Here is a 24,607-nt window from a genome sequence, read left to right on the forward strand (position 1 = left end):
TGAGACACAATGTGGAGTAGGGGATGAAACACCTTGGGAAGATGGGAGATTTTAATAACGTCTATTTTTGTATCTGCTAGATGGCAACTATCTGAGCTAATAGAATTTAATGGGAAGACTAGATTTAGTCATTTTCTTTATTATTAGGTCTTGATGTACTTCTGTCAACTCCAAAATACTCATTACATGTAATTAGGAAGAAGATTAGAGTGCAGTTAAGATGTAGAATAATGATGCAGCTCAACAAGGGCCAGTGGAAAAAACAACCCATTTAGGAAAATATCTCAAAAGTGCTGAGAAGAAGAGGGCATTTAAGAAAATGATAAAGATGAAAACTGGTGCTAGATAATGAAGAAGAGACTTTGAAGTGGGAAAGAGTTGATATGCAGAATCAAAGCGTTTGATGACTATATCGCCTTCTAAAATGAATGCCTTGTGTTTATTTAGGTGTTTGAAGTAACATTGCTAAGACAATTCCCTAAGACCCTCTCTCTGTTTCTTTTCCATAAACTCCCATCCCCAAATGGCATAATTAATTTCCACAGTTGTATAGAATAATAATACAAAAATCCATCCTTTGGGATGTAGGTGGTAATTTCTATCTGATAGAAATTTTGATTAGACATAGCATATAAAACTTTCTGGTAATTATTCACCAGAAATTGCCATATTATATCTATCAGAGGGCTGGTGATATGAAACTTAATAAGCTGATTTTTCAGTCTGATTTCCTTGAGCCTGCTCCAATTTATTAAATCAAATTGTAGATTAGCTTTAATATGAAAGAAGTTTTTTTATATTTGAGAGTAACATACATCAGAATTCATGAAAAAGATAATGGCACAGCTAATAGAAATTAAGTTGTGTGTAGAGTGGAAAGAAGGATTAAGAAGAAAAAGGAAAAAAATTTCTGAATTTTCTGAAAATTTTTCTAAATCTAGGGGATAAAAGACAAGAAGAGAAAGCAAGACTGTGTCCATAGCACAGTATAAAGTAGCACACCACAAGGTATTACCAATGTGGGAATCTACTTCTGGTTCTATCATCAACTCCCCATATGACTTCAGATGAATTCTTTCAGAACAGAATCACTTTTCCAATAGATATCTACTAAATAGCAAAAGAGCTGTGTAAACGCAGCCACAGTTTCACATCTCTTTCTGGCTGATTCCTAGCTGCATGTGGGGCCATGCTCACCACTATCTCAGCACTTCAGCGTCTTCATGCTAGCGTGGATGGACGTCCCCTCTGGATGCAGTCTGCCCGTGAAGGAAGTTCTGCCTCTAGCGCACTCGCAGCAGAGCCTGCAAGTAGGTCTCGCATTTATTTTGTTGTTCCCTTCTGTGTGTGGGTGAGCTCGGATGGTTTTGTGAGGCCTGGGACTTGCTCATCCCTGTGCAGATCAGGTCCTCAGCGTGTCCACCACCAGCGCACCATGCCTGGGAGATGGGACTGAAATAAGTGTGCAAGGGAGAGAAAGCCTCCGTGGCGGCAGTGCCGCTTCTGCCTCCGAGCTGAGGGATTCGTTTTCAGGAATAGGGATGGGGAGGCTGAAGGTGCCTCAGAGTGGTCTGAAGCTGGTCTCAAAAAATAAAACCTACATATAAATGGCTTTTAAGGAGCGCTGGGGTCAAAGGGCTTGGGGAGAACAGGCAGATGCGGTTTCCTCACGGCACTTCCCTTTAGTATATTCTGCTTCACCTTCTCCTTCCCCAGGAGAGGAAGGAAGGAGCTACTGCTACTGGTCCGGGTGCAGGACACTCTGCGAGAGGGACCTGGGGCTGCAGGTCCGTGCCGGTGCCCACGAGGAAGGGCACGTGCAGGAGTCTTCTTTCGGTTTTGCTGCTCTTTGCGTGAGTGAACACGCAAACGTGAAGCGTTTGAGGCCGAAGGAGTCCTCTCTCCTAACAGAGACACAGCAGAGCAGTCTGGGAACCGTAAACGTCCTTCTCTTTCCTTCTCCAGACGTGCCTCGTGGCACGCACCATCTGGCTGGTGGAAAAGGCTTCGGCCCGGCCGCCCCCGGCCGCGCGGGCCTGCGGGGCCCGGCCCCGGCGCCGCGCTCTCGCGGGGCCGCCGCCACCTCGCAGCGGCCTCCGCTGCAGCCCAGCCGAGCTCCTCTGGCTGTTTGTAAGTCGCTGTGACTCACAGACGCTTTTCCTGCTCCTTAATTGCCAGTTTCCTGAGAAACCATTTCAGGCAGCCAATGGGATGCAGAAATACTACTTAGCGACTAGATACAGTTGGGAAAAATAAATACAGCATTATTGGTAAATTGAACAGCACTTTTCTAAGTACATCACGTATTTATAAACAACACATACATTGCAAAAACTGAGAACCCCCTCGTCTGGCTGAGCGAGGTCCCCCAAGGCCTCGTGCTGAGGAGCGGTACCCGCTCAGCCTGCCTGAGGGGCCGGACGTGGAGGGACGGGGGTCCACGAGGACCACGAGGTGCCGGTCGGGACGCGGAGGGACGGGGCGCCACGCGGACCACGAGGTGCCGGTCGGGACGCGGAGGGACGGGGGTCCACGAGGACCACGAGGTGCCGGTCGGGACGCGGAGGGACGGGGGCGCCACGTGGACCACGAGGTGCCGGTCGGGACGCGGAGGGACGGGGGTGCCACGGGGACCACGAGGTGCCGGTCGGGACGTGGAGGGACGGGGCGCCATGTGGACCACGAGGTGCCGGTCGGGACGTGGAGGGACGGGGCGCCATGTGGACCACGAGGTGCCGGTCGGGACGTGGAGGGACGGGGCGCCACGTGGACCACGAGGTGCCGGTCGGGACGCGGAGGGACGGGGCGCCACGTGGACCACGAGGTGCCGGTCGGGACGCGGAGGGACGGGGGCGCCACGCGGACCACGAGGTGCCGGTCGGGATGCGGAGGGACGGGGGCGCCACGTGGACCACGAGGTGCCGGTGGGGACGCGGAGGGACGGGGCGCCACGCGGACCACGAGGTGCCGGTGGGGACGCGGAGGGACGGGGCGCCACGCGGACCACGAGGTGCCGGTGGGGACGCGGAGGGACGGGGGCGCCACGCGGACCACGAGGTGCCGGTCGGGAGGCGGAGGGACGGGGCGCCACGTGGACCACGAGGTGCCGGTCGGGACGCGGAGGGACGGGGGCGCCACGCGGACCACGAGGTGCCGGTCGGGACGCGGAGGGACGGGGGCGCCACGTGGACCACGAGGTGCCGGTCGGGACGCGGAGGGACGGGGGCGCCACGCGGACCACGAGGTGCCGGTGGGGACGCGGAGGGACGGGGTGCCACGGGGACCACGAGGTGCCAGTGGGGACGCGGAGGGACGGGGCGCCACGCGGACCACGAGGTGCCGGTCGGGATGCGGAGGGACGGGGGCGCCACGGGGACCACGAGGTGCCGGTCGGGACGCGGAGGGACGGGGGCGCCACGCGGACCACGAGGTGCCGGTCGGGACGCGGAGGGACGGGGGCGCCACGTGGACCACGAGGTGCCGGTCGGGACGCGGAGGGACGGGGCGCCACGCGGACCACGAGGTGCCGGTCGGGATGCGGAGGGACGGGGGCGCCACGGGGACCACGAGGTGCCGGTCGGGATGCGGAGGGACGGGGGCGCCACGGGGACCACGAGGTGCCGGTGGGGACGCGGAGGGACGGGGGCGCCACGTGGACCACGAGGTGCCAGTCGGGACGCGGAGGGACGGGGCGCCACGCGGACCACGAGGTGCCGGTCGGGATGCGGAGGGACGGGGGCGCCACGGGGACCACGAGGTGCCGGTCGGGACGCGGAGGGACGGGGGCGCCACGCGGACCACGAGGTGCCGGTGGGGACGCGGAGGGACGGGGGCGCCACGTGGACCACGAGGTGCCGGTCGGGACGCGGAGGGACGGGGCGCCACGCGGACCACGAGGTGCCGGTCGGGATGCGGAGGGACGGGGGCGCCACGCGGACCACGAGGTGCCGGTTGGGACGCGGAGGGACGGGGCGCCACGCGGACCACGAGGTGCCGGTGGGGACGCGGAGGGACGGGGGCGCCACGTGGACCACGAGGTGCCGGTCGGGATGCGGAGGGACGGGGCGCCACGCGGACCACGAGGTGCCGGTCGGGACGCGGAGGGACGGGGGCGCCACGCGGACCACGAGGTGCCGGTGGGGACGTGGAGGGACGGGGCGCCACATGGACCACGAGGTGCCGGTCGGGACGCGGAGGGACGGGGGCGCCACGCGGACCACGAGGTGCCGGTGGGGACGTGGAGGGACGGGGGCGCCACGCGGACCACGAGGTGCCGGTCGGGACGCGGAGGGACGGGGGCGCCACGCGGACCACGAGGTGCTGGTCCGACATGGCCGGTGCTGCGTGGCAACACTTCCCCGGCCCGGCTGGCCCGCCTCATTCCGGGAGAGCCGCGGGACGCAGCCGGAGCACGAGGGGGCCTGGAAAGCCTCCTCCACTGCCCGGTGTTGGCTTGAGGCTGGAGACGTTGCCTGCTCCGGCGCACCACGTCATCCTCGTGCCGGCACTAGGTCAGCGGAGCGCGCAGGGAGCAGCGAGACGGGGGCTCCGCTCTGTTGTCCGGCTCTTCCGAGCGCTTCGTAGTCCCGATTTGAACCCTTTATCTCCTAAACCGTACTGATTTCCTAGGAGCCTTATGGATCAGCGCAGTCATTTTAATAAACAAATTGAGATTGTCGCAGAAACCATAATATGGTGTTATTAGTATTCTTCAGTATTGTTATAAAAGTTATGCACAAGATCTAAACAAGCGAGATAAGACAATCTGTCTTCAGTGTTAGTTATTGCTCAATTACAGCTTCATTCAAAACCATTAATTGGTAGAAAGAAATAAGCCTGTGAAGTCACTTTAACACAGCATGCTATTTCCTTTATTTTTTTAATACATGATTATGTTTGGGAGGCTTAAAAGACTTCTTTAGCAATCATTTGCTAAAGCTGCTTTAATAGTTGTTAAAGACTAGGAAACACAATGTCAGTTAATTTTGTATGAGATCATTGGGAACTAGGGGAAAGAATAGAAAAAATATAATGGAATAAAAGAAAATGATAAGCTGGAGGAGTGAGCATCTAAACAACTGCATGATAAGTTAGATGATTCAGCAACGCAAGCAAGGTAATTTGAGAGTCATGTACTGATAGGTTTTCTTTTCTGCAAACAGTACTAGTAGTCAATGTACCCACATCATTGCTCCCCTCAGCTGGATACCAGAACTGCCTGTCTGCAGACCTCGAATTACAAGTACCGCAGGTACTTCAATTTTTGAACATTATGATAGTGGGGAGCATGACTCCTCTGTTCCTTGTTCCAGCACAGAGAATATTAATATCTCCCCATCCTCCCTGCACTGCTGGTACAGCTGGGAAACTGAGGCAACAGGACAAACGTCTCCTTCAACGCCACATGTGGAACGTGGTGGGCAGGAGCTTGCATTCCGGCCTTGCCTCCCCGCAGCATCGCCTCCTGCCCGCAGAGAGCATCTTCAGCCCACGAGGCCAGCGGAGACGGAGGTTCGTGGTGGCCGACTGCCATCCTCGTGCCGAGGCAGTTAGCCCTGCCATCAAGGCAGCCCTGGAGATGAAGAATTGTATTGATGGGGAACACCAGCTTTCCTACAGCGAAGCTGAGGCTCCCTCTGTTTGAAGGATAACTTCTCTCAATAATCTAAAATGTACATGTCTACCTGTAATGCTCTGAAAAACTGTGTTCTTCAGCTGGATACAGAAGAGACTTAAAGTCCTAGACTTGGACTAATTTCAGTTAGGGATTCTTGGAAATAAGGCACTCAAGTTCCTTTCCTCTTCCCCCATTCCAAACACGTTTTACTTAAGGCTGACAGTAGGCTGCTTTTGTCTGCAGACATAGAGCTCAAAGCATGGTTCTGATCACAACCAAAATAATTCCACAGAATAATTTCATAGACAGGAAACAACACGGATGCCGCAGCCTTGTCGCTGGAGCTGGGGAAGAGGGGTGAGAACAGCCACTGAAATGTTCGCACAAATGTGCGCTTCTGTTCGCACCTCTCCACATTACTGTCTCAAGCAATATTCACCTCATCTTTCAGGTGCGAGCACCACGTTGAAATCAATAGATCTCTTCACATTTCTCTTAAAAAACCTGTTTGTTTAAGTGTCCAATTTCCTACACTCTCAACCACTGACTGCGCTATTGCAAATTCCCCTGGAAGAAGAACATTCTGGGAACAGGTTATTGATCAAATAATTTGGATCATTTGTGTGAGAAATTTCCGAAACAGAGCCCTTTCTCTTCTTTCCCACAACAGCATTTTTGAAAATTTTAAAATCTTCTATCACATTTTCCTTTGAGTAACCCAGACAAAACTGCAGCTCTGTTCATCTCAAGAGAGTTTTGCCATCTTCACATTCACTCCAGCATAGAAATCCTTTCTTTTCCCATGCAGAATAACCAATATTGAACCCAGCTCAGTGAAGTGCTGAGCAGACAGGCATGGACTTAAGGATGGATATACAAGTTCAGATCTTTCAAAACCAGAAAATAAATGAAGATGACAACAGTCTGAAAACATCAGTTTCTGAAAACCTCAAACTTATGAAAAACAGAAAACCATAAGTTAAGACATTTTTAGCTCCAGTCCCTGGAAACCATGAAATATGTTTAGTACTGCATGTAGGCAGGCAGCAGCAGCCAGTCTCCCCGAGGCTGCTGGGTGCCTTCAGCTGAAGGACAGAGGTGGGAGCGCAGACAAATGAGCAGCGACTGCTCACAGCAATGGGCTGGGAACCTGCGAATCGCCAGGGAGTTTATATGACACGTTGTTTTTTACTGCAGGGTCCCTGTCGAAGCACTGGTGGTGCTGAATGACTGCCCACATCTCCGGCAGAGCAGAGGTGCCTCTGCCCAGTGACAGCCTCGCAGCTGCAAGCTGTTGCTTCGCTGACGGCCGTGCAAGGCAACCAGAGGATTTCAGTGCAAGATTATGCGCTGGGCCGCACTCTTTATCTAAACAAGCACCTTTACTCCCAGAAAATTCTTTTGTACAGGTTATTAAAACCATCTCTCCCTATTCTGTTCAGGGAGTCTTTAACCAGCATGGCAGTAAGGCCACATGATAACAATCCGATGTTTCTGCTTTGCCTAGATAAATTAGCTAAGGAGAGCAGCCAGTCGGCTTTCATTCTTGAGTTAGATGCCAACTAGTAATGAAGACTGATGATAAAAAACAAATCTCTTCAGTTTTATCTAAACCTTAAAATTAGGAACCAAACCCAAATACATGTTCTTGGGTAAAGCCTGATTTAGTTAGTTTAGGTTTGGTTACAGAGGTTGGAATAAAATGCACGCAAAAGTTTGCTTAACATAAAATTGTATTCAGTAATGTCAAAGTAGAAACCTCTGCAGTTGTGTTTTCTTAACACCTTTCCCAAGTCCTCAGTACTGTGCCACCAACCTCAGCGAGACCCAGCCTGAGGGCCACCTGCCCCTGTATGACTCAGCTTTGCGCTTTTCAAGTCCTAATGCTCCAAATTTGCCTGCCTGCAATGGGATGGAGACAAAGACCCAACACAGCGCACGTGCTGTGCGCGGTGGGACTGCAGAACCTGCAGTGAAGCTGCATTTCTGATGCAACGTATTTCCTATCACCAGTGTACTGCTGATCGTCACCTAGCCGTGGAGAGTTAGGGGCTTGCAAAGTGACCAAGTCTCACAGAACCGAGAAGACTGAGTTCTGGAAACAATATTTGGAAAGATCCTGAAAAGAACCCCAACAAAGGAATCATACTATTTTTGATAGCTAGCTAAGCAGGTAGCCAAATAATAATAATAATAATAATAATAATAATAATTAATAATAATAACAACAAAAATAACAACAGTAACAACAGCATGTACCATTAATCAATTATTCAGTGGAAATACATCAAAGTTTGTATTAATCTCATAACTGGATTGCCTTTTCTATTTAGACTTAGATTAAATCTAAATAAGTAAAAGAATCTCTGTGAAATTTAAGCTTAGTATAAATTCACAGCCACTAGTTTGAGCAATTCAGGTGCCCCTTATTGTATTATGTATTTCTCATCAACCACCTTGAGCTGTGTTTTACATTTCATAGAAATGGGAGGAGTAGAGGGTTATACCCAGAGCACACATCTGATGGACACAACAGTCCCAATAACCGTGCCTCTGCTATGCTGTTGTACTAACTGCTCCCGTTGTTCAGCAGCATTTCCTGAGGCCTTTGAAAGGGTATTCTGTTTCAAATTACTTTTAAAATCTACTTCTTTTTACACTTCCCACATCATTTTGTATCATCCTGCCTTGTGCACATGGAGAACGAAGTAATTTAACGTTGGCATCAGAAGACGGACAATAGCTGCCATTGCCCACACCGCAGTAGGTAGTCTGGTCTTCGCTAGCGGCAAAGGGTTGTAAATATTTAATGTGATAGCAGTCTGGCCAGACCCGAGACTCAGAATTTTACCTATTCAGAATTCTGGTGCAGCTCTTGCTGCCAAAGACTATTTTTACTACTCCTGCTAATGTGCAATATAAGATAGCCAAATGTAGTTGATACCAAAACTCTGTGTCTCATCATTTGACAAAATCCAGCTAACTGCATTGATTAACTCTTCATTGTCCAGCCAGTTTTAGCAATTTGCTTGTATCTTTCTCCTGAAACACCCCTTGGCCTTTTGAGACATTAATATGTACTCAGAGTCAGATGAAGCTTTTGCCATTTGACTTCTCTGGAGGCTCAAGCCCCATGTTGGATCTGTAGACAGCAAAAACAGGCAGCAGTTTTAATATAGAGGATTTTTAATTGCCATAAAGATTGTGATAGTGCCTTAGTTTGATTATTTTAGCAAATATAATTATTTACTACATGCACAATAATATCTTTTATTACTCTAACTGAAAACTGAAGGACCTGATTCTGTTCTTCTCTTACTCTTGCTTAGGACAGCCTTGAAGATTTGATTCTCATATATAAACACTGACATGAAGTACATGCAGAATCTGGCTCTAAATTTAAATTATAGCTTGCAACAAAAACTGACTTTGGCATTTTGAATACTGGAGAGAGCAGCAGTTTTAAATAGTCATCCATCACACAGGAAAACATTCAGCTGTGAATCTGAAGTAGAAACCTTAAGGCATGAAGCTAGACAAACATTTTGGCTGAAATCCACCATTAGGATTGTCAGAATAAACATTAAAAAGGGTTTTGTATTCAGCTAGAATATCTGTTTACAGCTATCTTTTGCTGAAGCCGCATATTGTACAATGAAATGAGATCCCCAAAAACATTTTTGTTCTAATAACTTTATAAACTCTGCTATATATTTTATGTAATTTAAATGTATGACTTCTTGGCCCTGAACTTCTTCTGCAGGAGATTATTGGGAGAAAACATTACCATATGTCAGCAGAATGGCAACATCCCATAGATACTCAAGAGGATCTCAGGCTTAACATGGCTCTCATGTTTATAACGTAGCAATATTTCTGTACTTCGTATATGGGTACCTCTGCTTATACAAACAACATTATGGCAATGATTGTCAAAGACACTTACAGGAGTCCAACGAAAATAAGCATACATTTCTTCTTACATACTTTCAAAAAATAGCATGCTTCTGCTAGCACAGCTGGTGAGAGATCACAGGCCGCCATCCCTATGCCCAGCACAGTTATACTGGAAAAAGTCTGTAATGTAGACCTGGACTAAATGTTTTCTGTGTTTCCTTGGGTGGTCATAAGATACCACTTAATCCTGCAGAGTTAGCTGTCCTGCAGCTTGCACACTTTCCATGGAGAACTTTGGAAATTGTGATATTAAATCATGTGCCCATTAACTAGCACTCTTGAGGACTTTACAGAAAACTTAGATATTTGGTATTCATTGATGGAGTTCTCAAAGGAAAATTATTTTCCTCCTGTGAACACCTATGCTTTCACTGTCTTCTTCACTGTTAAATTCAGTGCAGTCCCTGATCTAACCCATACAAAGGCAGAGGTTGAGAGGTTACTGCTTCTCCCAACTTCAGCAGTTACCAGTCGCTAGGTTTGGGAAGCGTTATAGACATACATCTCGGAGAGCATCACGCTGACATGGGGGTGCACATGATCTATAAAACTCCTCCAAAATGCTGGGGAAGAGGTGATAGTTCAGTACTCACATGACACAAGCTCTAAAAAACCAACAATTTTGAAATTAGATTCGCCAGTCTTTCTATTTAAGTTTTTACCTACTCTCATAAGTATTTCTTATATTTAGGAAAAAAAATTGTTACAGTTAATAAGGCAAAACCAGTCTTCTGCTTCAATAGTTATGCTCCTGCATCCAGCAGTACCTTAGAGAAAAGAGATGTTTTTCTTGTAAGCAAAATCCATGGGTTCGTTGCACTATCAGGAGGGAGAAGCAGGTCAAAGTTTCCATTCCTCAGCAACAACTGCAGTTATGGTCCCTGAGCGCTTGCAGACCTGTATCCAGGACAAGTAAATGATGGGGCTGTGGAGAGGCATCAAATGGGAATAGGGCTGAACGTCTGCTCCTCGCAAGGCCAGCTGTGGAGAGACTGGCTGAAGAGTCAGAAAGAGTCCTTGCTTGCAAATGTATAACAGTGTGTAAACTACATAACTAGCTTTACTAGCATGTGATTTTAGCAGAATCTTAAGATACGGATTTTGCTCCTTAAAAAGTTCTCTTTAAGTCTGTGAGGATTTTTTAAAACGAATTCCTGCAGAATATGTTTTCAGCCCTGATAGTTGCAGAGAAAAATTGAGCTTGAAAATGAGGATCCAAAAGTCTAAAACCTAGGTGGCCTTATGAAGAATTACTGTAGTTTTAAAGTCAGTCTTGTGCTTTGTAGAATACAGAGAGGGATCGCTTGGCTTTTGAACATGCCTGCAAGTGTGGGAAGATTACTAATCTCAAACTTAACAGAGCTGTAACAGATTCGAACTCAGGGACAGCTGTTACCCTGGGGACGGAGGTTCGTCCCCACCTGAACTGTACAACAGAAAACCTTTCCGAGCCTGAGCATCCTCCCGCACGAAGCACGGTCCTGGGTGTTCCAGCGCCAGCGCAGCGCGGGAGCCGGGGACGCTGCGCCCGCCGGCACCTCCGGCCACACCAGGGCCCCGAAACACCGGGGCTGCCACCGGCAAAACCGCGGCTGAAGGCAGTATGGGAAGAAACAGGTCAATTCATGCACAGCTGCATTTACAAGAGTTAGGAATTAAAGAAAAGAAAACCCAAGTAAGCCACGAGCGTAGGATGAAATTAGCCGTGTTGTCTTAAATCAGAGATCTGAACTCCTCCGAGCGATTGCACGCCAAACGGTACGTGGCAGTATGTCTGCATGCAGCACCACCACTGTAGGCACTTGGTGCCAGGAGTACACAACAACGCCAGCCACATTTCCTTAGCTTTGCAATTTTTATGGGCTTTTTGGAGCAAAATCAAGTTATACACCTGCATATCATTTCCAACGCACTTGCTACTAGAGCACATTGCATTGTACAAGTGAAAGAAACAGCATCAAGCTGCTTAATCAAACCTTTGGCTCCTAAAGGAATAAACGACATTTTTCCAGCTGCTGCAGAATATGTCTCAGCATAAGAATAGCCATTTATGTTTAAACATACAGAGAGCTGTCATCTGGTTTACTTTTACTACCAAAAGAAAATTGGAATAGCTGAAGATTAGCAGTTATACACGCATCTCTTCAGGAAGGCACTTTTACAAGGGCTCCGCTGTGGAAGCGCTGGACTACGAGGCAAAATAGCTGAGAGCGAGCTCACCATACTCAAAGCATTGCTCAAAAGTGTCATTGCAAGATCTTGGAAAAGCAACACCTCAGTGTAAGCAGCAACATCTTTGTGGACTTACAAACAATTTTAATTCTGAGCAAAAGCAGATGCAAATTCCTTATTTACCTTATAAGAAAAATAAACAGCTTCGTACTCTAGTAATAAAACGCTTTAGATTTAGTGGTTTATATTGGACTCATTTGAGATTGTTATGCGTAATTAATATCACTAATTAGTATCTGTTCCTTTTTAATCAAGTGAAACTCAAGACTGGAAAATGTTTATGTTATTTATTTGACTTTTCTGTGTTAATTCCAGAAGCTCCCTAAGGACAGAACATCAAAGACTGAAGCTGCAGGAACTACTTTGTTTTGCTTCCTTTGGCAAATACCTTTTGTGCACGGCCAATGGATGGGAATGAGCAGTTACATCATTGTCATCTTAAACTACCATACAGAGGCTAGGTTAGAACAATTCAGGCAATTATTGCTAAAGAATTACTGGAAATAAGCCTGTCTTTTAGAATTTTTATATTTACAGGACAGATCATGATCCTAGCTTTCCTATACATATATGTACATTAATGTCTCACTTTTAATTCTGGGAAGTATAATTAAAAATGAATTTATAGCAGATGAGAACAAATCCTCCAAGCAAATAGAAATAGCTGTCTCTGACAGTTGAAGCAAAGCCAAACAGAAATATTAGATTTCTTGCTTTCTGCATAGCACTATCAGTTTTTAAGACACGGATGTTTTTCCTACTTACTTAATGTGTATTACTTAGCCAAAATCCTTTACTTGAAGAGTGGGTGTCCATGCAAACTTTCAAAGGCTTTTCAATAAAGCAGCAATTACAAGTGCATATTATCAATTTTTTTACTCCGAGGCAGAAATGTATTCCAACCTGAATATCGCCACTTTGCTAGAGCTGTAGTTAAGCAACACTAAAAGTCACGTAACTAAAATTAGCCAGAATTTGCTCTCCTTTTACATCCTAGGTGACAGAGGTCAGATCTGTAATTCTAGGTATTTTACGCCTTTTATGAGTGTTTTTAAAGCAGTGTACATTCCTTGGCAAGAATGATTTTTCTGTCTTGCATCACTCTCATGTTACATAAATCCCAAAGAATGGTATCTAAATGCTGTAAACAAGGGTTCATATATATAAGTTAGTTTTATGTATTATCTAAGGGACTAACAACGCTTACTGGCCTAACAGTAAGGTCGAAATATTTCAGTGTGTTGGAGGCGAACGATTCCAGAAGTGCAGCTCATGAAATCGAATTTTAAGTCAAAGCACTCAGCTTCTTAACTCACAACATGTGAAAAAATGCTAATTAATAAGGTTTGTATTGTATCAAGGATTTACAAATGATAACAAGGATCTGTAATTCAGAGATTTGCCAGATAAAATATTTAGTTGTTAAGGAAGATTACGTGGAATCGTTTTCTGTCGCACCTTTCAAACTAGATCAGTCACCTCCCACCATAGTGGTGTGACAGGCTTATTGCTGCAATAAAGTAGTAGCTTGCTACGATTTTTTTCAGCGCAAGACCACATCTGTTTTCATCAAGAGTCTGAGCTGCTAACTGAATAATCATATGGATTTCCTATAATACTGTATCAGACTTGGCTAATGTGAGCAAAACAAAAGCTTTGCTCCTGCATTACGAGGGTCAATTATATACGGGGAAAGTCATTTCGTTTGTTGCAAGCTTCAAGTGTCAAGGTTTGACAGCCCATCGCTACGACCTCAATCACAAGGGGAGAATCAGATCCAGAATGGTTAGTAAAGGGCAGAGAAGCTGCTTCGGAGAGCTGACTTCAACGGCTTGTTCACGCAGGAAGGGAAAATAACTTAGGAAAAATGGAGTAGCATGAAAGAAAAGCTGAAATGTGAGAAATGCAAATGATTATACAGATAGTAGCAAGAGGCGTACGGAGTGATGCAATATAAAGGGCAAAGACAGGTGAACAGAGTTTAGTGTGAATATTTTTGTTGGTTTTAAAAACCTGACTTCTATTTCCTGTGATTCTGAGGTAATGAATTGTTCCACTAGCCCAAAGTGTTTCATATTACAGCTCTTATGTTGTGGGTAACCATAGAGAATATACAGTTCGCTACTTCCCACTGGTAACTGTTTCTAATAACAGATGTGCTAGCATTATTGCACAAGCTTTAGATGCATGTCACACAGAAGGTTTGTTAAATATCAGGCAGTAAATACCAGTTTTCTTTCATTTTGCTACTTCCATTCAGCAGATTGATTCAGAGTAAATTAGAAAACTGGAGAAGCATGCATCTGCGCGTGCATGCAGGAGAGAAAAGGAGCTGGGGAAAGAAGAACCCACCCCCCTTGCCTTGTGAGAATTTAAAAGTTATTTGATTACTTCCACTTTTCTCTAGATCCAGGATTTTGTTGCCCAACTTACAGAAAGCACCCGCAGAGCACTCACATACACCCCCAAATTTCACCTTTGCCTTCGGGGTCTGGAGAACGGCGCTAACCCTTGAAACAGCCTTTGAGTTTGAACAAAAAGATATGAGATGGAGAAATCTATTTTATCAGCGCTTCCCACACTCATTTGCCGATTGTAGCCAGATTTAGAAACTCAAAGGTTATTTGATGATTCCCTATTTCACTATCTAAATGATGCCAGTGCTTTCTGCTGTGATTCCTCATCAGGCTAAGACTTTAGAACAAAATATGTCACTTTTTAAGGGAAGATAAAATATTTCTCAGTGTGCTTTTCTAATCTACATTAATGATTTCACTAAGGGAAATTATTAGTGGTAAGAACTCTCAGAGTAGCTGTTGCTGAGCACACCCCTAGCCCCAGCACCGAGCACAGCAGAGGAGGAAATGAGCCCCAGCCGGAGAAACCAGGAGGAGCTCTGCGAGTGGCGAGGACAGCCGGCTCGGGAAGGTCCTCTGGCTCCCGCACGCGGGACCGAAGGACAACGCTGTTCCTTTGGGTGTTTAGGAAGGTAGACTGGACGGCAAAAGGTTCCTCGAAGGCGTCCCGCAGGAGCGGATAGCGGGAGGCAACCCCTGCCCCGGGAGAGGAAAGGGGGCGGCCCGCCTCCCCCGGCCACTGCGGGGGCTCGGGGCGGCTCGGCACCATGCTCCTTAAAAACCAATTCAAGAACTTCTGCAAAAATCCCGTTGCTTTCCAGTTTTATAAATAACTTTTATTGAAAAGCAATTAACAGGTAAAAAAGCCCCCCCCAAGCCCCCAGCAAACGGACCAAAAACCGCTGACAAAACACCGCGGCGTTATTTCCACATGTGTGATCCTGCACTGTTACGAGCAAATGGTTTAATTTCTATGAGACCAAACAACATTAGCCTGTGCCTCAGCCATCAGTCTCCTCATTAGAGCTACTTCATCAGTACCGAGTGTGTAACGGAGCCAGTATTTTTGCACCGCTCCAGTGGCATGACCCTATGTTCTTTACCTTGTTTCAACTTGTTATTTACCTTGGCCCCAAGTCCAGATCTTGACTGCTGCTGCTTTCACCTGAGTAATACTAATCTCATCTGGAGCTCCCTGTACTTAGCCTCAACCCACAAACATGACCTTGTATTTAAGAGAACGTCGCCCCATCGTTGTTGAGGATATCCTTCTTGTAGTGCCACTGAAGGTAGCGTTCCCTCCTGCAAACCACCTCGTCTGCACACACGGCAGTAAATCAACAACACACTCTCAAAGTCCAACTTGCAGTTAAAGGACAGCAATTCTTACTCCCCCCCCTTTTTTCTTTTTTAAAATCAAATTGCAAAAACATCAGGACTTTACAATTGCTGCCGAACTGCACGTTGTGGAGCTTGGAACGCTCTAGCAAGGTTCATATTTTCTGATTGGAAAGAGAGGCCCCTCGAACTATTAGCAGTATAGATCATCTCCGTAATTTGCACGCGGTCTAGCTTCCCCTAGTACACGTATGCAGGGTAAGCCTGCAGACAGGCTCGCGAATCTCCCTGGCTGCGTGCTTCAGCCCCTCTGAAGTCACTACGTACTTTCTGTCACTTTTCCATCAGAAGGAACTCACAATATATGCCTCTACTTTATGTGTTTTCAATTAAACACAGTAAAATCTTCCATCAGTTATTTCCGTTGGCAGCCCATGTGACTGTCCCAGATTTCTCCCTGCACATTTCAATACTGGCACACACAACTCATTTTTCACCGGAGCTAAGAGTCTAAATACACTTTACATGGTGCAAAGTCCACAGTTTATCAGCAACTAAACATAAAACAATGACCAGACAAAATGAAGAACATGCAGTAAGTAAAATTTAATTTGATTTCCAAACAGGTATTAGAACCATTCAAAAATTATTTTTTAACACTCCATTTCATCCAAGACGAAAAAGAAACTACCTCACCTAGAAGGCACTGCATGCTATTTTCCTCCTGGTAGTACAGAAGTGGATTTTTGGTCAGATGTCTTTTGATCACCCAAATGAAGACAAACAAGTTACAGATTTGTTTCTTGGAGCTGTCACCAAAAGAAATGTAATGGCTCTGGAAATAAGGAACAAGTGAATTGCTCCATTTCTTGCAGGAGATTAAATATACACTACCCAAAAATAGCTAATGTACATATTTTGCTCTGGAAAATGAAGACAACTTCCAAAATCAAAGGTGTCAGCCAGGGATAGAATTGACACTGCAGAGGCAACACAGCCAGTCAATGGAGCTGTGAGCAATTTTCATAGCAAAACCCTGGCAAAACACATCCAATTTTGGATATGATCACAAACCCCAAATTCACTCAGGCTCATGAAGCTTTCAGCCAAGTTAAGCCGTATACGAGTGGTTCCAGTGGGATGCTGCAGAGCTGTGGAGTTCAGTTCCTAGTAGGTGAGGAAGGAATAGCTCAGCACTTTTCAGAGATTTCCTCTTGGTCCAGTTTGGGACAGAAAGCAGGTCACTTCATCTCCGTGCAGAGAGGAGAAGGGAAACTCATCTTGCTAAGCCTTAAGGAGGGGTTCAGGGACAGAAAGGTGCACATTTGCTACGCATGGCAGAAACTGGATGCTAGAGAAATCTCTGGCACATAGAAAATGTATTTGTTAACAAAATAGAGGTACAGTTAGAGGGAATAGTAGCTATTTTTGATTAAAAACTTTATTGCTGAGGTGTGGCTTTAATCTGCAAAATAAAATCATGGCTATATCAAAGAGCTGTCAGTGACTCACAGAAACTATAGGTAAGGACTTATTTTGGACATATTCCTAGGCAACCTGATCTTATTGGATCAGGAGGCTGGACCATGGATCTCCAGAGGTCCCGTCCAACCTAAGTTTTTCCGTAATAATAAGGTTTCATTTCTTTCTTCAACACTTAAGATGTTTATGACAACAGAATATTGTAAATCGTCTTGTTCTTTTCCTCATTAGCCTTTTACCTCGATACATAGGGAAAGGGAGACATATGCTGGGGTGAGTCTATGAAAAAGTAACAGCAGATAAACTCATTTTTTTTTTAAAAAAAAAAACTTAAGTCTGTTGCTGCTGGAAAGATAAAGCATAGATGAAACTGGATCCTGAAAAACATTTAATGTGTGGCTGCTAAGTTTTACATAGGAAAATCTCGGAAGCTACAGAAAGCAATAGAATGCTACCTTAGTGACAAAATTCAGGTCCTCTTTTTCTTTATTTCCAGTTTGAAGGCAAACAGACATTCAGAAGCACACAGTCCTTTCTCTGATGTCTTTTTAAAAAAACATACATAGATACTTCTTTCTAGTGTCTATGAAAGACATATATGCACATATGTGAGCTCTAGTCAATTCACACAGAAATTCTGCATAAAGATCTGAGATTAGAAACTGAGAACTATTTTCTCATCATGAATTCAAGTTCTTCTCTACATAAACTCCCTATACTTAACCTATGTTGTGAAGTGAACAGAGAAAGCAGGGGTCTGAATTTGGAGAACCATAGGACTTGATGAAGACTTAGCATTTCTGAAGTCTGATCTGTAAGAACCAAGGGTATTTGGTACTGGGTCCTTCTGCTCCCCCTGTCAAAATGAGGGGGGCAATTACTGGGCATAGCTGTTTCAAAGCCAGAAAGCTGCCTTGCACACAGTGTTGTTAACTGCTCAAAGTTGTGTTTCACAGACTTTTGAAATTCTGAGATAGCTCTTAGATGGGAAAGGAGCTTTGCTACTCTCATGTGATCTTGGCTGAAAATTCACAAGCGTCAAAGAAAGAGCTACAATGGTTTCAGTAAAGCCACACAGCCGTGGATTTAGAGGTTTTTAAAGTTATATGGTTACAACCTTTGTACACTCCTCACTCATTTCTTGGCCAGGCCTAGGTCAATGGATTTCATTTTCTGAAAAGTATCCTCACTTGGAAAAACTGCAATGAAATAAAACCCAGGGTGGTTTTATTTGGCAAAAACTCATCAGGCAAGTTTTTCACATTCTAAAGCCAAAATCAGTTTTGTGGTTTGCATGAATATTCTATTTTAATTCCAACCTGCAAAGTCAGAGGGATTTGGAAAGTAACTCAAGCTTTGGCCCATCTCTATCAGGAAATATTAACTAGAGTATATCTGTTATTAGTATTGCAGTTTTCACTGGGTATTGCCTTAGGCTTCCAAAGCTTTCACTGAGCAAGACTACTTTGTGCCACTGAAATACCACCTTCCAGCCAATATTCACCCAAGAGCAGAGGCCTTCTCCACAGCATTACAGTCTCCTTCAAACAAATCATGTACAAAGTTTCCGGCTTCTGCACATGCACCTACCCCACCTCATCTGACTCCAGACTTTGGCTTCTCCCCAGGTATGGTTTCAGTTCCTCAGACCTGGAGTGCATCCATGACTACCAGCTTTATCTTCACAAAGAGAAGCTGCTAATGAGCAATCAAGTGCCAAATGGGCAGCCCTCCAGAAGAGCTGCTTGGCACCTTGGACAACTCGCAGTACTGTTCCTGCAACAGACAGCATTCGGGTAACGGCAGGTCATTGACAAAACTTGTGACAGCCCTTTATGGACATTCATTCCTGCTGTCAGCGTAAATATTTTTATTCTGAACAGTAATGTTTAAACTTGCAGGCACTCAACCTAAGTAAAATGTACAAAAGAAATGTTAAATATATTTAAGATTATGCACATTTTTTTTCTGATTTGGGATATGTGATTATTCTGAACATTCACATCTGAACTGACTGCTATAGCCTATGAGAGGGAAACAAAACAAAAAATGCCTTTGCATATGAATTTTAGGTATGACACGCAGCTATTTTAAGATTTCTTTCTCTTCTGTCCATCACTGCAATGACAGAAACAGGAAGCAATCAGTATACCTTATAGTGTCTTCTTTTGGATACAACAGGCCATTTTAAGTAATCTAGCTTTAATATACAAAGCTAAAATGCTGATTCTGATCATTAAAAATTGCAAACATATCTGCCTGTTTGAAGAAGCAAATGTAAAGAACAACTAATATTATCGCTTTCCTAAAAAATGAGCAAATTGCAACTTTCATAAAGGTTTTAAAGGTCAAAAATACCATCAGCATTCTGCATCAGTTTTGTTGTTAGTCAGTTCCCGCATGTATTTAATAAAACAGCCCTCAAGACAACATTTCAAGATAGTGCATGCTCTTCGCCCTCACAATGAGTCATTTTCTGAATACTCTGCTCTTCCTTTTAAATTCAGTTGAATAATATTTGCTTAAAACTTTGTTCTAATTGTTATTTGTGGAAATTGAGCCTTGGTCAGCCTTACCATGCAAGGTGGTTGCAACCGTGCTCTTTTCACTATAATTGCCTAGATTTCAGCATCAGTGGAGAAACAGCAATTCAAAGTGGCTGTTAGCAATACACCAAACTTATTAAGCAAAAAGAGAGAAGGAAAAATATTTAAGTATTTAAGGATGTGGAGTTACATCCTCAAGAGGTTTAGACCTTGACATGTGACATAAATCACAAAGTGTGCTCAACTATTTGCACGTTCAGTTGAAATTTAGTGAAAAAATCCCTTAGAAAGTGGGGAGGGAACATTTGGTAACATTGAATCATTTAATCGTAACTTTTTATTTTTTAACTCTTGGAAATCATACAGAACAAGAAGAAATCATCCAGTCCATTCTCTTGCTCCAAGTCAGGACCAATTATATCTCAATCATTCCTGAAAACACTTGCCAAACTTATTCTTAAAGATTTCCCATAATGGAGTTTCCTTAGGCTGTCCTGGCAACTTATACCAGTGCCTCACTATTTTAATCATTAGTTAGGTTTTCCTGATGTCTAGCCTAAATTGCCCTTACTGAATGGGATGTTTTCATCAGAGCTGTTTTCATGAATAGAGAGTTTGATTATATTAAAAGAAGTTAGCATGCAAAAGTTATTTGTGCAGGAAGCCTTTATTTAAAAAAGGGGTTGTAAATGGTTACCTGAAAAAACCCACACCCAAAACCAAACAATATCCTCCCTACTCCTGCAAAGCCAAAGGAACAGCATGACTGCTGCCAGTGCCCATCTAAGATGCAAGAGAGTCCAGTGGGGCAAATTCCTGCTCTGAGTAAGAACAGCAGACAAAAGGGATAGATTTCACATCCTGGAATAGTCACTGGCTTATTCATTAGGTTACTGTTTGGACAAATGAGCTTACAACCTGGCCCCAAAAAGGGGCCTGGGAAAGAGGAGCAAGAGAATTTAGAAGTCATTTTCCATACTCAAGGGATGTGAACTAAGCAGGCTCAAACCTTCATCCTGGAGAAAAAGCCTGGCATGCTTTTGCACCTGTGCTTTTCCACTTTGCCTTAGAAAAACTATTTATGGCTAAGAGCAAGATAGAAATACCCACTCCTTACTGGATTGGCAATAGAAGCACTGTATGAGTCCCACCCCTCTACAGCCCATTTTCACCAACTGGTCCAGAGGTCTCCTTGCAGCCAGCTTTTGATGGTACCACTTTTAGGCATATCGCTTTTTTCAATCGCTTTTTTTTATTATTTTTATTTTTTTTTAAATTTTTCTCTCTTGTGTGGGAAGTTTGGAGTCTTAGCTGGAAAGGGAATAGGGTGCCGTAGGCTAAACCGCATGGATCTGAGGCCTGTTTACTGGGCCACAAAAACAGCTGAATATTTATTACAAGAGCTGATAACACATTTGAAAATAAATGAACTCACAAGCTGGAGGTCTTTGTATTTCCAGGGCAAGCTGGGCCCCTGCTCTGGGTTTTCTGCTGAGGCCACAAGCCTAGGCACAACTCTGCATTATCAATAATAATATCCAATAACAACTGCAAGAACCCCTTAACACTGATTCTAACAGCATCCTGAGGGAATCCCATCTGCAGCTCTCCAAGGAGAACAGTTTTTCCACTGATATTCCCCAATAAAGAGCCTTAATTCCAGCAGATTGGAGATGATGCCAACCACAAATTTGCCTGTGCTGCAACTAATTTTAGAGGATGAACAGATGTATTTGGTATCAAGCACACCAATGGATAAGGTGTGTGGATAAAGAGCATAGCCTACAAATAATAAAATAATAATAATAACAAGCTAAACAAAAACCAAACATTACTTGACATCAGCTGGAAAGCTCAGCAGAGCTTGCATGGGAACACATGAGGGAAGGTGTCTTGGTTGGAAAGCAGCTTGGGAACGCAGCAGGAGGCTGGAGGGTAGCGCGGGGACTTGCTGGGTGCACAGAGGAGCACGGTGCCAGCACAGTGCTGCAGCCATCCACCCCACATCAGCACTTGGTTCAGCACCGGGCCGCATAGATGTGGCTATGCAATATCATTTCAGTCTGATCTACACACCTCTGTCCCAAAACAGGCCTGTGTTAGCATGACGGGGTGCAAGCAAAACCACATAAGTGGTACAGAGTGCAGAAAGCTGTGCAAAATACTGTAAAATAGAAAGCGGTTTCCTTACAGTCAATGGAACTATGCCAGTGTATAAGTAAGCAAATAAGATTAGAATTAGGATCATATTACTTATTTACCAACTACAAGAGTTAGGCAGTATAGAGAGTTGCTTTTTAATTCATTGATTTAGCCCAATTCTTCAAAAGATGGAAGTAAAACAGATAAATACTATTTAAATCAAGGATTTAAATAAATTTATTTATTTGAATACTATTTACTGATTCTCAGTCTGCATCCTAATTTAGTGCCTTGAAAAAGGCAGTTCCTCCTAGGCTGCTTGAAATGAATAGAAGTTACTTTTGTACTTTAAAAGCTAGTCTAGGAGAAGAAAATTGCAAGAACATTTTCAAGTTAATGAGTATGAAAAGGAACATGACACTAATCACTAAATCTATGCGACTCAGCACAATTTTGCCCTGAAAGTCTCTTCCTTTAGCTATTGTGACAGTGTAAGAGCAGCAATGAAAGAAATTTGTCAAATAAATTATATTAAAAAATAAAATGGAATTCATCAAATTAAGTAACAATTATAATGTTACTAGTCCCAGTGATAAACACTTGGTGCAAATTTTGTGAGCTTTGAAGATAGCTTGGGAAGCGTCTTGCCTTATTTCTAAAGAATACTGGATGTGCCTCTACGCTTTTGTTTATAATAGATCATTTGCTATGGAGCCAGTACAGGAACTGGCGTAAGAGATAAGGAGCATTCAACACATGAGCCAGGACAAGGAGGTCTTCTTGGCCTCACCTATGTTGACATAACTGTTTTGCCAGTGGTAGAGTCTGTGGAGAGACACCGCGAACAATCTGGTGAGGATGAGCAAGCCCTAAGACACTACAGACTGACTCAAGATACTTTACACAAACTAGGGGAATTGCCTAGGGGAACTGGAAGAGGTAAGTCATGTCCACATCAAGATTTATGAGAATACCAAAAAGAGATGAGTTAGTGCTTACCCAGGTCTCAAAATCACAGAATGCTTGAGGTTGGCAGCAACCTCTGGAGATCATCTAGTCCAACCCCCTGCTCAAGCACGGTCACCTACAGCACATTGCCCTGGACTGTATCAAGACAGCTTTCAAATATCTCCAAAGGAGGAGACTCCACAACCTCTCTGGGTCTCCATTTAAAGTCAGTCCTGTGATCACCACAAATCCTTTTGTAAAAGGAATTTTATTTTTTCCATTGCTGAAAAAGCTGCTTTGGTATCGCTACCTATCTGTACTTTCTCAGGCTCCCAGCAGGTCAGCACAGCAGGCGCTGGCTGCACGAGCTGGGGCACGAGCACAATGGCACAAGACATGCAGGGTGGCCAGGTCCCACCAGCGGTTCGAATCACAGTCCATAGACACCTCAAACACCACATCTCCTCCAGGGCATTCAGATATGCCTTTGGATACCGTCAGATTAATGCACAGCACAGCTCTTCTCACAGGGATAAATACAAAGAACTGCCAGAGAAAACCACTTACCTGTACCGCATCGAGCCCTGCTGGTCCTCCAAAGCCCAGAAATGATGCTGCATATTCTTGAGTGCCATCTACTGGCACCACATCCTATGCCAGTTTATATTTACACACTCACCCACCTGCTTTCCCACAGCTTCAGAGTGAAGAGATGGTATCTCAGAACCACAGCTTTCAAAAAGGTTGAAACACAGGTAAGAGCAAATGGCCAAAATGTCCCCTCTGTCTGCTACATTCCCATAGGCTCTGTCCCCACTCACCATGTTCCCACTGCTACGGGATGGAGAGTTGGATAACCTTCTGCAGGTCTGGGATTGGCCATCACTCGGGCACAGCCTTCTTCTGGCCTCTGGACTCCTTGGACTATAGGGAGAAAGAAACAATGCTTTTCTACAGACAAACTAAGACAGCATTGAAATCTATAGATCAACATTCCTTATTTTGCAGATGTTTTAATAACAGCAATATACTTAAAGGAGTTTGACATGTAAGAAGAGTCATCGTTAGTCAGAAGAATTATCATTTTGTTGAGAAAAACAAGTAGCAACACTCAACTCTGAGAAGCCAGTCCAAGCTGCCTGCAAATCACACATCTGGTTTCTAGGTAGGACCCCTTGAAGTCCTGCAGGACGTGTTACTTTCTCCCCTAGTTCCCTCTGGTACATCTCAGTTCAACAGTGCTGTGCCCCAAACAACATTTATCTGCCCCAAACACAAGCTTGTTTTGCAAAGCCTTATCTGTAATGGGCTTAGAAACCAGTAGTATATGCAAGCTACAGTATTCAGCCATTCAAAAATCTCCCCTTAAGCAAGAGGGATCGATTTTAAAGGTAAGCATGAAACAGGCTTTCCTCTCTGGGGAAAGCCAGAATGCAAAATTGGGCTCTGCATCATCCCTCAAGGGGACGGTCAGGACTTATGAGCCAAAGAGGGAACCAAACCTTTCACTGAAGGCCACCTTCTGCCACGTTCAAACAAAACAGTCAGCAAAGGCATCCCACCTGAGCTCAGCTTTACAAGGGCTCCTACCAAAAAAAAAACCCTAAAGCAACCAACCTAGAGAGGTTTCTCACCCACAAAGCCCTCATGGATTTCAGGTTATCGCTTCCTAAATGTAGAACATAGCAAACAGAGGCCAGTAGGAAACTCCTCTAACACATGGGACTCTAGTGAATGTTTCCTATCTGCTAAGCAGGGAGTTGACATTTCCAAGTATTTATCTCCTTTGACAGTATCATTGAATAGTTACTTTCCATGAATATTTTTGTACCCTCCCCTCAAACTTTTTTCCTCAGGCACCTTTACTTCTAGACAAGTGTTACAGCACTGGAAGCAGCTCGGTTTTGTGCTTGCAAATGCAAATATTAACAGCAGCTGCCTGGGTAACATTTCTTCTTTTGGCAACACAACATGAGCTTTCCACCTGC

General features: G+C 44.8%; 1 long non-coding RNA gene across 1 annotated transcript; it reads right to left on the reverse strand.

The window, feature by feature from the left end:
- Window positions 1–4,711: 4,711 nt before the first annotated feature.
- On the reverse strand, window positions 4,712–23,812 carry LOC134146960 (uncharacterized). Its single transcript, XR_009959927.1, has 3 exons — window positions 23,736–23,812; window positions 23,441–23,543; window positions 4,712–5,572 (listed from the first exon to the last, which is right to left on the reverse strand). It is a non-coding gene; the product is annotated as an uncharacterized LOC134146960 (long non-coding RNA).
- Window positions 23,813–24,607: the final 795 nt, after the last annotated feature.

This window comes from Rhea pennata, chromosome 14 (assembly GCF_028389875.1).
Source record: "Rhea pennata isolate bPtePen1 chromosome 14, bPtePen1.pri, whole genome shotgun sequence".
In the NCBI taxonomy this organism is placed as follows: domain Eukaryota; kingdom Metazoa; phylum Chordata; class Aves; order Rheiformes; family Rheidae; genus Rhea; species Rhea pennata.